Source organism: Mesoplodon mirus (genome assembly GCF_964341445.2).
Source record: "Mesoplodon mirus genome assembly, chromosome: 12".
Lineage (NCBI taxonomy): Eukaryota > Metazoa > Chordata > Mammalia > Artiodactyla > Ziphiidae > Mesoplodon > Mesoplodon mirus.
The window spans coordinates 31,716,851-31,730,599 of record NC_138988.1 but is presented as its reverse complement, the minus strand read 5'-3'; the positions used below and the strand labels follow the sequence as shown (position 1 = coordinate 31,730,599).

At 40.1% G+C, this 13,749-nt stretch overlaps 1 long non-coding RNA gene across 1 annotated transcript in view; it reads left to right on the top strand.

Annotated features, from left to right (window-relative positions):
* LOC309813701 overlaps nt 1-13,328 on the top strand; it is a 30,695-nt gene extending 17,367 nt beyond the window's left edge. The window contains exon 4 of the long non-coding RNA XR_014295533.1: nt 13,192-13,328. This is a non-coding gene — a long non-coding RNA (uncharacterized lncRNA). The remainder of the gene's footprint in view (nt 1-13,191) is intronic.
* The last annotated feature ends 421 nt before the right edge of the window (nt 13,329-13,749 follow it).

The following is a 13,749-nucleotide window of genomic DNA, read 5'->3' as shown; positions in this document are numbered from 1 at the left end:
AGTCTGGGATTTTAATACCTCAGGTAGAACTCAACCATCCACGCCAGGGCATGCCGGGCCAAGCACTCTCCATTTCTTGTTCACAGCCTGTCCTCCAGCACTAGCTGAAGAGAATAAGCCTGTGCACTCTCCCAGCATTCCTTTCCATCCCACTTCTATGATCCTCACAAACAAAGAATAATCCAAAGAATAGTCCTCTCAACTCTGCAAAGATATGCAGTAATGCATAAGCATAGGATAGTCCAAATCCACACTTAGGGAAAAACATTTTCGTATAGAAATCTTAATCTATCGAAGCCTAAAACTACTAAGAGACATCTTGTTAACAGCCTGAAGCATCTACGTTTGCTTTACCTTAATTATTTCAGGCCTTCCCCAAGACTAGACCTGGGTAGATTGCTTTATATTTACATAGCCCAAGAGACGACTTCAGGGTGTTTCCTAGCACTAAGGAAGAGTTAGTACCATGGGGAAATTGGATCCTTTGCTTTTAGAAGGTAGTATTTCCAGCTGCTTTACTCATCAAGGTTAAAAAATAAAATCCTGGCTTCAGCCAGCCTGGTTATATCACTTGCCGTAATTACTTCCTGGAAAGTATGTCTCCTCTTCATCACAGAGCCCAGAGGTCAGATAGCAAAAGTAGGAGCTGAAGGGAATAAGTAGTGCCTGGAGATAGAAAATAACGTCAGGCAGATTGTCATATAGAAACAGTGGGCTGCCGTGAACAGACAAGAGATTTTGGAGCCTGGCAAATGTAGGTCCACGTTATGGTGGATGCTTCCCTTATGGTGGGGTAACTCAGACTTAACTTCTCTGAGCCTTGTAAATGATGTAAAATGATGGTAACAATCTCTACCTCACAGAGTTGAGGAGTAAATGAAAAAATATATAATCCAGCCCTGGCAAGCAGGCTACGCTCCAGCTACAGCACTGGATGGTAGGAATAGAGTGGTGAGCAGATAAAAATGAGTCACTGTCTTCACTGAGATTCCAGTCCAGAAGGGAAGACAGGCATTAAACAAAGAACTACCTAATTACAACTGTGATGACTGCTATGACAAAGAAGCATAGGGTAACATAAGAGAAGACTTGACCTAGTTTAGGCTGGCAGGGAATGTGGTCTTAAGGTAGTGATGCCAAAGGTGGGGAGTCTGGGTTAGGGAGAACATGTCGGGTTTCAGTCAGAGCATTGTAGGCTGCTGGAAGGTGCTCAATAAATGGGAGCTGCTATAATGATTACTATTTTTATCATTATTATTAATTCAGTAAATATTTATTGAGTATCTACCATGTGTACTGTGCTACTATGCATACTGAGGGTACACTAAATGTGTGAATTTGAGCAAATATCTTAACCTCTTTGAGCCTCATTATGTTCACCTGTAAAATGGGGATATTAAGACTATCTCTTAAGTCTGTCTTTGAGGATTCAATGAAATAGTGTATATAAAGCGTTTAACATAGTGCCTGGCAAAAAAAGAAGATAATATATGTTAGTAATTATTATTACTGCTCATTAGTCAGGGCCAGCTACATAATTTGCGGGGCCCATTGTAAAATGAAAGTACAGGGCCCCTTGTTTAAAAAGTAATAAGAGGGCTTCCCTGGTGGCGCAGTGGTTGAGAGTCCGCCTGCCGATGCATGGGACACGGGTTCGTGCCCCGGTCCGGGAAGATCCCACATGCCGCCGAGCAGCTGGGCCCGTGAGCCATGGCCGCTGAGCCTGCGCGTCCGGAGCCCGTGCTCCGCAACGGGAGAGGCCACAACACTGAGAGGCCCACGTACTGCAAAAAAAAAAAAAAAAAAAAAAAAAAGTAATAAGAATTTCGGGCTTCCCTGGTGGCGCAGTGGTTGAGAGTCTGCCTGCCGATGCAGGGGACACGGGTTCGTGCCCCGGTCCAGGAAGATCCCACATGCCGCGGAGCGGCTGGGTCCGTGAGCCATGGCCGCTGAGCCTGCGCGTCCGGAGCCTGTGCTCCGCAATGGGAGAGGCCACAACAGTGAGAGGCCCGCATACCGCTAAAAAAAAAAAAAAAAGTAATAAGAATTTCAAGACAGCAACAGCAGAGCATTGAACCAACTTCATGACCCTGTGTGACTGCATAGTTAACACAGTCATGAAGACAGCCCTGTCACTAATTATATCATATATATATATATATATTTAAATAGCTTAACTATCCAAGAAGTTTGAATTGGGAGGGTGGGGGATGCAACTTCTAGAACTTAATCTGTTGAATTTAGTTTATAAGAATAAAATATAAGCATGTTCAACATATCAGTATATCAATAGATGATCGGTGATTACATTTTCCTCAACATTTTATTATGAAAATTGTTAAAGTGCAAAATTATAAGAATTTTATAATGAACACATATATATATACACATCACCTAGATTCTACAATTAACATTTTATTATATTTGCTTTATTATGTATTTATTCATCTATCCATTCCTCAAACCATCCATTAATCTATCTTGTTTTTGGTGCATTTCAAAGTAAATTCCAGATATCAATACCACTTACTAAAATCCAATTTGTTTTTTTTCCTTCTGATGTAAAACTGACATACAGAGGAATGCACAAATCTTGGCTAAATTTGTTGAGTTTTGACAAATACATATACCTCTGTGACCCAAACCTTTAAAACATTATCCATCACCCTAAAAGTTTCCTTCATACCTTTTCCCAGTTTATCTCCATCCCCAACTTCCCCAAGAGACAACTACTGTTCTGATTTTTTTTTTTCTGGAGCTTAAATTTTTCAAAAGTACTGATAAGTATTTAGCTTCAGTGCCTTCTCAAATGGGTGCATAGAAAATTCAGCAGACTGTAAAATAGGAAAGATAATTCTAGAATAATGTGGTACAATCAACAAATATTTGATGAGTCAAAGAGTAAAACTAGTGAAATCACTTGAATGCTTTTTCTTTTTTATTTATTTATTTATTTATTTATTTATTTATTCATTCATTCATTCATTCATTCCATGCTGCAAGGCTCCGGGATCTTAGTTCCCCAACCAGGGATCCAGCCCGGGCCCTTGGCAGTGAAAGCTCTGAGTCCTAACCACCAGACCACCAGGGAATTCCCAGCTTTTTCTTTATAATAGTTTCATTTTTTGGTAAAAATGATGACAATGTGTACTACAGAAAAATGTGAATAATATGAAAAAATACAGAGAGGAAAATCACCCATCATGGAGGAATAAACATTTTAAATATTTTGATGACATTTCTCCTAGATATCTATGCATATATACATATAGTGATATATGGATGACATTCGATAAAAATGGGATCATACACATGTAAGATCTGTTTCTGTATCTTAACAAAATGCTGTACTGGGTTACAACATGAGTACGTTCTACATGCTGATTTATGATACCAAAATGCCCTCCAAAAAGGAGGCACCAATTTATATCCACTGACTGTCTAAGTTTTAAATTCTTAAGAATGGAAAATAAATGTTTGTTTTATATTTTTTCCTTTAGGGTAGAAAAGAGGGAAACACATGAAGGGCTAATAAGTGCCCCTAAAAGCACAGCAAATCAATCCAGTTGAACACAATTCAATAAACAATTACTAAGCAAAGATAAGAATAGCTGCTGGGAACAGAAAGATAAGTCATGAACCCAATCCCAATATGCAGAATACTCATACCCTAACAGGACAGTTTCCTTGACTACAGTGATTTATCCTCACTTGAGCCTACATGATGAGGGAGGATCAGAAGGATCTACTCCTGAAGGGGCACTGAGTCCTCCATTAAATTTGGTACAAAACTCAAAAGATGTAAGTGAAAATCAAGTCTCCCTCCTGTCCTTCTTCCCCAGATTCTTACCCCCACCCATTGTCCCCCTCTCCAGAATTTTCCACTGTTACTGATTTCCTGTATCTCTTCCCAGAAAATACTCTGCATATATATATATATATATATATATATATATATATATATATATATATATATATATATATACAGGCATATGCTGAGCAGGCAAAAATATTAATTGTCCACTCATTGCTTACTTCTTCAAGCAATTTTAAAATACAATTGTATGATACCTACACATAATTGTGCACATTGCTCTAAAATTATACCTTGGAGATTGTTCCATATTTACTCATATGTGTGTGCTTCATTTATTTTTAACTTAGAGATCATTACATAGCCACTCTTAGGGAGCTTCTTCATTCTTTTTTGCCATCTACACAATATTCCATTGCGTGAATGTATTTATTTAACCAGTACACTATTGATGGACCCCTAGGTTGGTCCCAATATTTTGCTAATATGATCCTGCAATGAATGCCCTTCTAGATACTGAAATCAATTTTCAATAAGAAGTGATTGTGTGACGGTAGTAATGTTTGGCTTCAAATCAAGTTAGTAAGTAGTTGGTAGAGACATTTGTTGGGTTATAGATGAATATTTAAAAGTACAAAGCATTAAATATATGTGCTGTGTCTGAAGTATGTTCCCCTAAACCACTGTTAAAACAAAAGAAAAGCATAAGAGCCAACAGGAAATCTCCACCCACTTAGACTCCTCAGGAGCAGTAAATAGACAGGCCTTATCCAGTATCTTCCAGGTTCACAGTAGAGCTTTGTCACACTAGTAGTGAGAACGCATTGTAGAGTCCATGCTTTGGCACTAAAAACTTCCCCTAGAGAGTTAGGATCTAGCAGTACAGACATACAAATACTCACTTGTCACACAAATAATTCATCAAAAAGCCTTTGGACAAGCAAGCAGAGGAACAGATTTCCTTTTGCCCTTCCCATTGACTTTTTTTTTGGACTTCATTTTGAAATAATTACACTTAGAGAAGAGTTTCAAGAATAGCTCAAAGAACTCCCACATCCTTTTTATTCAAATTCACTACTTTTTAACATTTGGACACTTTTTAACATTTGTAGAACCTTTCTTTACACAGACACACACACACGTATGTATATATGTATGTACATGAGTTTTTTTTTTCTGGATTATTTGGGAGTAGGTTGTATACGTAAGGCCCTTTTACTCCTTAATATTTCAGTGTATATTTCCTAAAAACAAGAGTATTTCATTGATTCTGAGAGGAAATACTGACCTGGCTACTTCCATCTGTTCTTTTTTAGAATCATGGACTTTAATAGCTAGAAGTAACCTGAAGGTGTCTAGTTCACCCCCTTTACACACAGGGAAACCCAGAATTGGCAAATGAGTCAGCCAAGGTCATATTGCCAATATCTGGGAGGAGATCCTGTCTTCTGGCTCTTTTCTCTCTACAAGCCACTTGGGATCATCTGGTCCAAACCATTCAATAGATTTTATAAATGAGGAAACTATGGCCCAGAGAGGGTTTATGATTTGTCTAAGGTCACACAGGAAGTTACTTGCCTGGATTCCATAGGTAGCTATAGTTCTTTGCTATGGGGCTCAAGGAGAAGACTAATTTTCCTGAATGTGCACTCAGTGAGTAAGCTGATGAATGGACATCTGATGCTTTTGCCTGCCCAGCAATCCTTCCCCCTTCTCCTGGCAACAGCTTTGGGAAACCATCCTTCTTCCATTAGATATAGAGTTAGTGGGACTGTCCTTCAAAGTTCTGCACCTTTCTGGCCATGAAATGGGCATGTAACCCAGCCTAGGTCAATCACCTTCTCTGGGGCATTTGAATCTTGAGGAGAGAGACTCAAGGATTGAAAAAGGTCAAGCTGATAAGGAGGCTGCTTATTGGCTTTTGTTGCTCATCAGCTGTGCTTCCCATCCTGCCTGAGACTTGCTTCTTCAGTGTTTATTTCCATTCTCTGCGCTACCTCATGTCTTTCCAATACTTTCCGTAGGCTTAGGTTGGCCAGGGGTAGTTTCTGTTGTTTGCAAGCACAGGACTCTAACCAATAACAGCTGACTTGAAAAAATTTTTGCTTTCAGAAACACTTGCCAAAACAGAACTGCAACGTAGGTTCCATAGGAAAAAGTTGGCCCTGGGTACACCCTCCCTCAAAGCTTAGTGTGAAAGTGCTTTTCAGGCTTATCGCTCTGCTGTTCAGTCTAACTGATGACATTCCACTTTCACATTCCCTGAAGTGACTGTTCCTTCACAGAGCAACCTTTCTGTTAGTTTGTAGCTCTTAGAAATGTCTCCAGCAAGGGGGCATCGCTTAGTCAGTGGTGATTTTAATTCCATTGCCCCCAGACTGTCCATCTGGGTGGTTAGAGTGGTGAAATACAATCTGACTTGAGCACAGTAGCCCAGAGTGGGCTCCTTGCTTGCTTGATTCTAGGGCTTGCTGCCAGTAGGAAGTGAAGACACTACTCATTGTCTTTCCTGACAATCTGTTCCTGACCTCCTGAGAGGATGTTTGGAATGAACTTACACATATGCAGGAACACATTGGTATCTCCAGAATGACATTCAGACAGTGTAGTCTGAACTTGCATCCAGGAAAAAAAAAGTCTCCAAGAAAACAAAATTATCTTCAAAGAGATTCCCAAGCACTTGTTGAAAACAGCTTTTTCTTCCTTTAAAATTTTGTTGTTTTAATATTCTTTAAAATAATATAATTACATCTAATTAATCTTATATATAGTTCAGTATTATAATTGTTAATATTATTACACAGAGCAGTTTAGCTTCTCATTAGCCACTCAAGAATCAGATTTTTGCATTGCCAAACATCCAATCATTTAACAAATATTTTGGGGTCAACTATGTGCTAGGCACATAGCAAAAACAAACCAACAGGGTCCTTACCCTTACAGTGCTTAGAGTCCAGAGGGACAACAGACATTAATCAAGATGTTATACTTGTACCCCATTACAATGTGTTATAAGTGCTATGAAGGACAAGTACAAAGATCTGTGAGAGATTGAGAGTAAATGGTTTTCCTCAAAACAGTTTCCATAATTCCAAGTGAATTTCTTAAAAAGACTAGAGAGCAATCCCTCTCCCTGCCCTATGAGTCTGTAAATGGTCTGTGAATGTATCAGCCCAGCCCTGGTCAAAAAAACCATAGAACATCTAGTCCCCCTTTCAGAGAAAAATCTAGGGGTTCTGCCTTTATTTTCTCATTGTGTTAGTCATTATTGTTTTCAAAGCCAGATAGAAGAAGAAAATAAGAAAATAATTCAGTCACAATGTCCTAAAGAGGGCTTCCCTGGTGGTGCAGTGGTTAAGAATCCGCCTGCCAATGCAGGGGACACGGGTTCGATCCCTGGTCCAGGAAGATCCCACATGCCATGGAGCAACTGAGCCCATGCACCACAACTACTGAGCCTGCGCTCTAGAGCCTGCGAGCCACAACTACTGAAGCCCGTGAGCCACAACTACTGAAGCCCATGTGCTGCAACTACTGAAGCCCATGCACCTAGAGCCCATGCTCTACAACAAGAGAAGCCACTGCAATGGGAAGCCTGCACACCGCCACGAAGAGTAGCCCTTGCTCGCCACAACTAGAGAAAGCCTGCGTGCAACAATGAAGACCGAACGCAGCCAAAAATAAATTTTAAAAAATGTCCTAAAGAATAAAAGACTTCCATTTCAAAGGCAAATACAAATGGGGAGATATATTCATTTTCTATTGCTGCTATAATAAATTACCACACATGTAGTGACTTAACGCAAATTTATTACCTTAAAATTCTATAGGTCAGAAGTCCAACTGGGTCTCACTAGGCTAAAATCAAGGCACTGGCCTTTCTGAAGTTTCCAGGAAAGTATCAGTTTCTTTGCCTTCTTCCATCGTCTAGAGGCTTCCTTCATTTCTTGGAGGCTTCCTCTATCTTCGAAGTCAGCAACAGGTTGAGTCTTCATGTCACATTTCTCTGATTTACTCGCTGCCTCCCTCTTCCACTTTTAAGGACTCATGTGATTAAAAACAGATCCACCCAGATAATCCAAGATAAGATCCCCAGCTCAAATTCTGTACCCTTAATTGTACCTGCAAAGTCTCCTTTGCCTTGTAATGTAACATACTCATAGGTTCTGCGGATTAGAATATGGACATCTTTGAGGGGCCATTATTCTGCCTACTACAGAAGGCATGGAAAATGTTGGTAAAGGTGAAAATAAGTAGAGATGCTTCATTCTGTGTGGACAAATAGATACAATGTGATGCCATTTTTCTTGGGCAGTGGAATTATGGGTAATTTTTCTTTATACATCTCTGTTTTCCAAGTTTTCTACATTACAAATAAAATACTTTTAAAAAAACATTATATTTTAGTTATTTAGGAGAATGTCTGTATTGTTAGGAAGTGCATGTTGAACTATTTCAGAGTAGTGTCATGATTTCTGCAACTCACTGTCAAAAGTTCAGAAAACATGGGGCTTCCCTGGTGGCGCAGTGGTTGAGAGTCCGCCTGCCGATGCAGGGGACACAGGTTCGTGCCCCGGTCCGGGAAGATCCCACATGCCACGGAGCGGCTGGGCCGGTGAGCCATGGCCGCTGAGCCTGCGTGTCCAGAGCAAGTTCAGAAAACACACACACACACACAGATACATAGATAGATAAGGCAAATATGGCCAAATGGTAACAAATTTTACTCAAAGAGGAGTATATATGTGCGTTCATTGCAATTGTAGTTTTCCCGTACATTTGAAATGTTTTATAATAAAAAGCGAAACTTTAATGGACAGAGATTCTGTGTTGACTTCATATTATTCTAATTATCATTTTCAAGAATAACTTCACAGTCTAAGAGTAAGAAGATAAGTCACAAAATCAAGGCACGTTTTCTTCGGCAACCATCTTTGCCACTGATACCAAATTATAAAATTAGATTCCAGGAGCTAGAGAGATGGACCTGACTGGTTCACTTGAAAAGGTCTCATTTCTATAGGGATGCTTGTTCGCTGTCAGTAGCCCACCAATTTCTCCTAGCATTTCATGTGTTGCACTTGTTAACATGCTGGACTTGTACAGAGGAGACTGGGTTCTCAAAGCAGTATGCCCAAGGTGGGACCAGCTCTATAATTTGACAGGCCCAGTACCAAGTAAAACTGAGGGACCTTTCGTTAAAAAAGTATTAAGAATTTCAAGACAGCAAAGTCCTCAAGCCCCATGTGTAAGGTCACACATTCATGAAATCAGCCCTACACAAAGCCCAGCAGATTCCAGCAACAGTCTCCTCCCACCAAGCGTCATATGCTGAGCATGTTCAGTGGGAATGGGGGTGGAGGAAGAGCAGGCACTCTAGACTCATTTTACTGCATAGTCTGTTTACTCCATTTCAACCAGTCGTCTTAGGGATGCTTAAGATCAAAGATTCCTAAGAAATCTATGAATTCTCCAAATTATAACCATTCAGTGAGATGCTTTTGACCATTATCTATGACCGTGTTGTACAGTTGTAGGAACAATGCATTTATGTGAAAGAGAAGCTCTAACGGAGCTTATCAAAAGGAAATACAAATAATTACATTAAAAAACGTAATTTGATTTAAAATGGTATAGTCTTGGGACTTCCCTGGTGGCGCAGTGGTTAAGAATCTGCCTGCCAATGCAGGGGACATGGATTCGAGCCCTGGTCTGGGAAGATCCCACATGCCACGGAGCAATGAAGCCCATGAGCCACAACTACTGAGCCCGCGTGCCACAGCTACTGAAGCCCGCACACCTAGAGCCCGTGCCCCACAACAAGAGAAGCCACCGCAATGAGAAGCCCGCGCACCGCAAAGAAGAGTAGCCCCCCGCTCACCGCAACTAGAGAAAGCCCGCGCACAGCAACGAAGACCTAGCACGGCCAAAAATAAATAAAATAAAATAAAATGTTATAGTCTTCCTATAATAAAGAATATACTTTAAATATTTTTTTAAAAACTCACTAGATGAACAAAACCACCACATAGAAAGTCTCTGATATTTTAATTGATAACTAAGTTATTTAAAAACAAACCCAAATGTACCAATAAAAATTCAGAAAGAAAATGCCTCATGTGGCTTTCTGACCCATCCCTTTTATTCTTAAGCATTTGCTGCATTCCAGCTAACATTCTTAAATTGATTATAAAAAGCAAGAGAACGCTTCCAGTAATCAAAAAGGGACTTACGCAAGAGTGACAAAAATAAATAGAATTTCTTCTCTTCCTCTTCTTTCTCCCCTTGTCCAGGCTTTTTGCTATTGATATAAAGTATTTATCACTTCTAGGAATAAGACTCCTAGTGTTGATTTTCCCATTTCTGATAAATGATATGGTATTTTTTTAAAAGGGCATGCCTCATATGGCTTAGAAAAACATCTGGAAGGATATAGCTAATAAACTGTTAATAGTAGCTAGCCCTAGGCTGAGGATTTGTGATGAGGATAGAGAGGATTTTTACTTTCCTTACTGTTGCTTATATGAATATATGCAATGAATATGTATTAGCTTTATCAATCAAAAAAAAAAAACACTAAAGAAAATTTTTAAAAAGAAAAACAAACAACCCAGCACGTACTTTAGATCTAGCGTGGTGATTTAGGATCAGTCACTCAATCTCTTTAAGCCTTAGTTTCCTTACCTATAAAATGGGGTTAATACCACACAGAGATGTCATAAGGAAAACGTGTGGTAAATACACCCTCAAGTGCTCACTTTGGCAGCACATATAATAAAATTGGAACGATAGAGAAGATTAGCATGGCCCCTGCGCAAGGATGACATGCAAGTTCGTGAAGTGTTGCATACTTTTAAGAAACGAAATTGAGTTATTTGTAGTGAGGTGGATGGACCTAGAGTCTGTCATACAGAGTGAAGTAAGTCAGAAAGAGAAAAACAGATATTGTATGCTAACACATATATATGGAATCTAAAAAAAAAAAAAGGTCATGAAGAACCTAGGGGCAGGATGGGAATAAAGACGCAGACCTACTAGAGAATGGACTTGAGGACATGGGGAGGGGGAAGGGTAAGCAGGGACAAAGTGAGAGAGTGGCATGGACATATACACACTACCAAATGTAAAATAGATAGCTAGTGGGAAGCAGCTGCATAGCACAGGGTGATCAGCTCGGTGCTTTGTGACCACCTAGAGGGGTGGGATAGGAAGGGTGGGAGGGAGGGAGACGCAAGAGGGAAGAGATATGGGGATGTGTGTATATGTATAGCTGATTCACTTTGTTATAAAGCAGAAACTAACACACCATTGTAAAGCAATTATACTCCAATAAAGATGTTAAAAAAAATACACCTTCAATAAATGTACCTTCTCTGAGCCTCAGGTTCCTTGCCTGCAAAATGAGGGAGCTGGATTAGTTGTCCATGATCCTTTCGAGAGTTAATCTTCTGATTCCCTCTTTTTATATTCACAGAAAAAGACTGCTGAATGAAAAATAAATGTTTTTACTTGTCTTCAGGTAATTGTTCTTCTTTTATTTCCTGAAGAACCAGGAAGCCAAAAACCAATGAGCAGTACCTCTGGAATGTCTGGGCAACTCCACCCTGGGCACCTGGGAAATGACAGAGTATTTCCACTCATTAGAATCTCCCTGATGAGGAGAGCTTTCCTTATTGTGAAGAAGATTAAACTTCAGTTTCAAGAAGCTAGTGTGTGCCATTAAAAATATTATATCCTCTCAATTTTAATCTTTGACTACTCCAGGTCTCCTCTTTAGTTAGTTTACTTATACTTATTTGCAAACCAGATACTCTACTTAAGCAATTATGCAAGTGTTCCATAATTCATGATATCATATGTCATTGGTTAAAATCCAATTAGATGAGTATCACTTAGGGAGGGTTGCATACTGAATGAGTTTACAGAGTAAACTCTGTAAGTTGAGCTGTCTCTTACACATCTCAAATGCTAATGATTGCCTATCTTTCATGGTACCAGGGTAATAATTTTACAATTCGTTCTTTGTTTTTCTTAGATTGAAAAGTAGCATGGATCATAGCAGTGGTAATAATGATCAGTTTATTAAAAAAGTAAAAATAATAAAGGAAGAGAAAGCTACCACATTGGGAAATACTATCATTCCAAATTTCTCAAAACATAACATGCTTTTTATTTAATTAAAATATTGTATGGATACAGAATCGTAGAGAGGAACACCCACATGGCTTAGAATTCAAAATATCTCATGTATGAGATGTCTAATTTAAGTCTTTTCTGTGCCTACCGAATACCAGTGGGTGAGAAACGCCTTCATTGCCATTTTAGCATTTCCAGCACCCTGTGTAGCTTGGTGAGATTCTTTACCCTTCCAGGTTATAGCAGTCCTAGCTTTTCTTTGAAAAAAATGTGAAAAAGCATATTCTATTTAACGTTAATTTTAAGAGATTGTAGTAGAACTCAATATAAAGAGACACTTTTTGTTTCCACATTTATGAACAAGTTTCTCCATATACAAATTAGAGACATTACAACTTGCTCCTTACTGTATGTGGAAGGCTGGAAGAATTCTTTTTTTTTTCTTTTAATTTATTTATTTTATTTATTTTTGGCTGTGTTGGGTCTTTATTGCTGCACACAGGCTTTCTCTAGTTGCGGCGAGTGGGGGCTCCTCTTGTTGTGGAGCACGGGCTCTAGGCACGTAGGCTTCAGTAGTTGTGGCACGCAGGCTCAGCAGTTGTGGTTCGCAGGCTCAGTAGTTGTGGCGCACGGGATTAGTTGCTCCGCAGCATGTGGGATCCTCCTGGACCAGGGCTCAAACCCATGTCCCCTGCATTGGCAGGTGAATTCTTAACCACTGCGCCACCAGGGAAGCCCGGGAAGAATCCTTAATATGAGTAATAATAATAGAAACTAACATTCTCTGAGCATCTATTATTTTCTAGGCATCATTATCGTATTTAATCCTAACATCATTTTATTTAATCCTAACAAGACTCCGTGGGGGTACTATCTACTTTTTTTCAAATGAGGAAATTGAAACTTAGAGAAGCTTAATAATTTATAATTTACAGTGTTTTTATTGTTTGTTTTTTTGTTTGTTTGTTTGTTTTGTGGTACGCGGGCCTCTCACTGTTGTGGCCTCTCCCATTGTGGAGCACAGGCTCCGGACAGGCAGGCTCAGCAGCCATGGCTCACGGGCCCAGCCACTCCGTGGCATGTGGCATCTTCCCGGACCGGGGCACAAACCTGTATCCCCTGCATTGGCAGGCGGACTCTCAACCACTGCGCCACCAGGGAAGCCCTACAGTGCTTTTAAATGGTGATGTAATGTGTGATTCTGAAACCTTGATTTTCATTATTCTACTTTGATCTTCTAGGAGAAAGATGGAAATACTCCGAAGACCATTGCATTGCCTGCAACTCCTTCAGCAACTGAAACCACTTTTCTGTGCCCTTCTTTCTTGACCACCTCTCCTTATGCTCCAGTAATACAGACCTACTTGTAATTCCCTTAAAGTCCTTTTCTCCCAAGTCTCTGGGTGTTTGTAATGTTTCTTTGGCCTAAAATTTCATTATCCCACTACTACCAGACTAGCTGGCCTACTCCTACTCATTTTTCTTTTTTTTTTTTTTTTTTTTTTTTGCGGTACGCGGGCCTCTCACTGTTGTGGCCTCTCCCGTTGCGGAGCACAGGCTCTGGACGCACAGGCTCAGTGGCCATGGCTCCTGGGCCCAGCCGCTCCGCGGCATGTGGGATCTTCCCGGACCGGGGCACGAACCCGTGTCCCCTGCATCGGCAGGCAGACTCTCAACCACTGCGCCACCAGGGAAGCCCCTCCTACTCATTTTTCATCTCAGTTTAAACTATTCCACCATGCTCCCATTCCTCTTGATAAACTCATTACAGCAAGAATCTTATTGTACCATCAACTAAA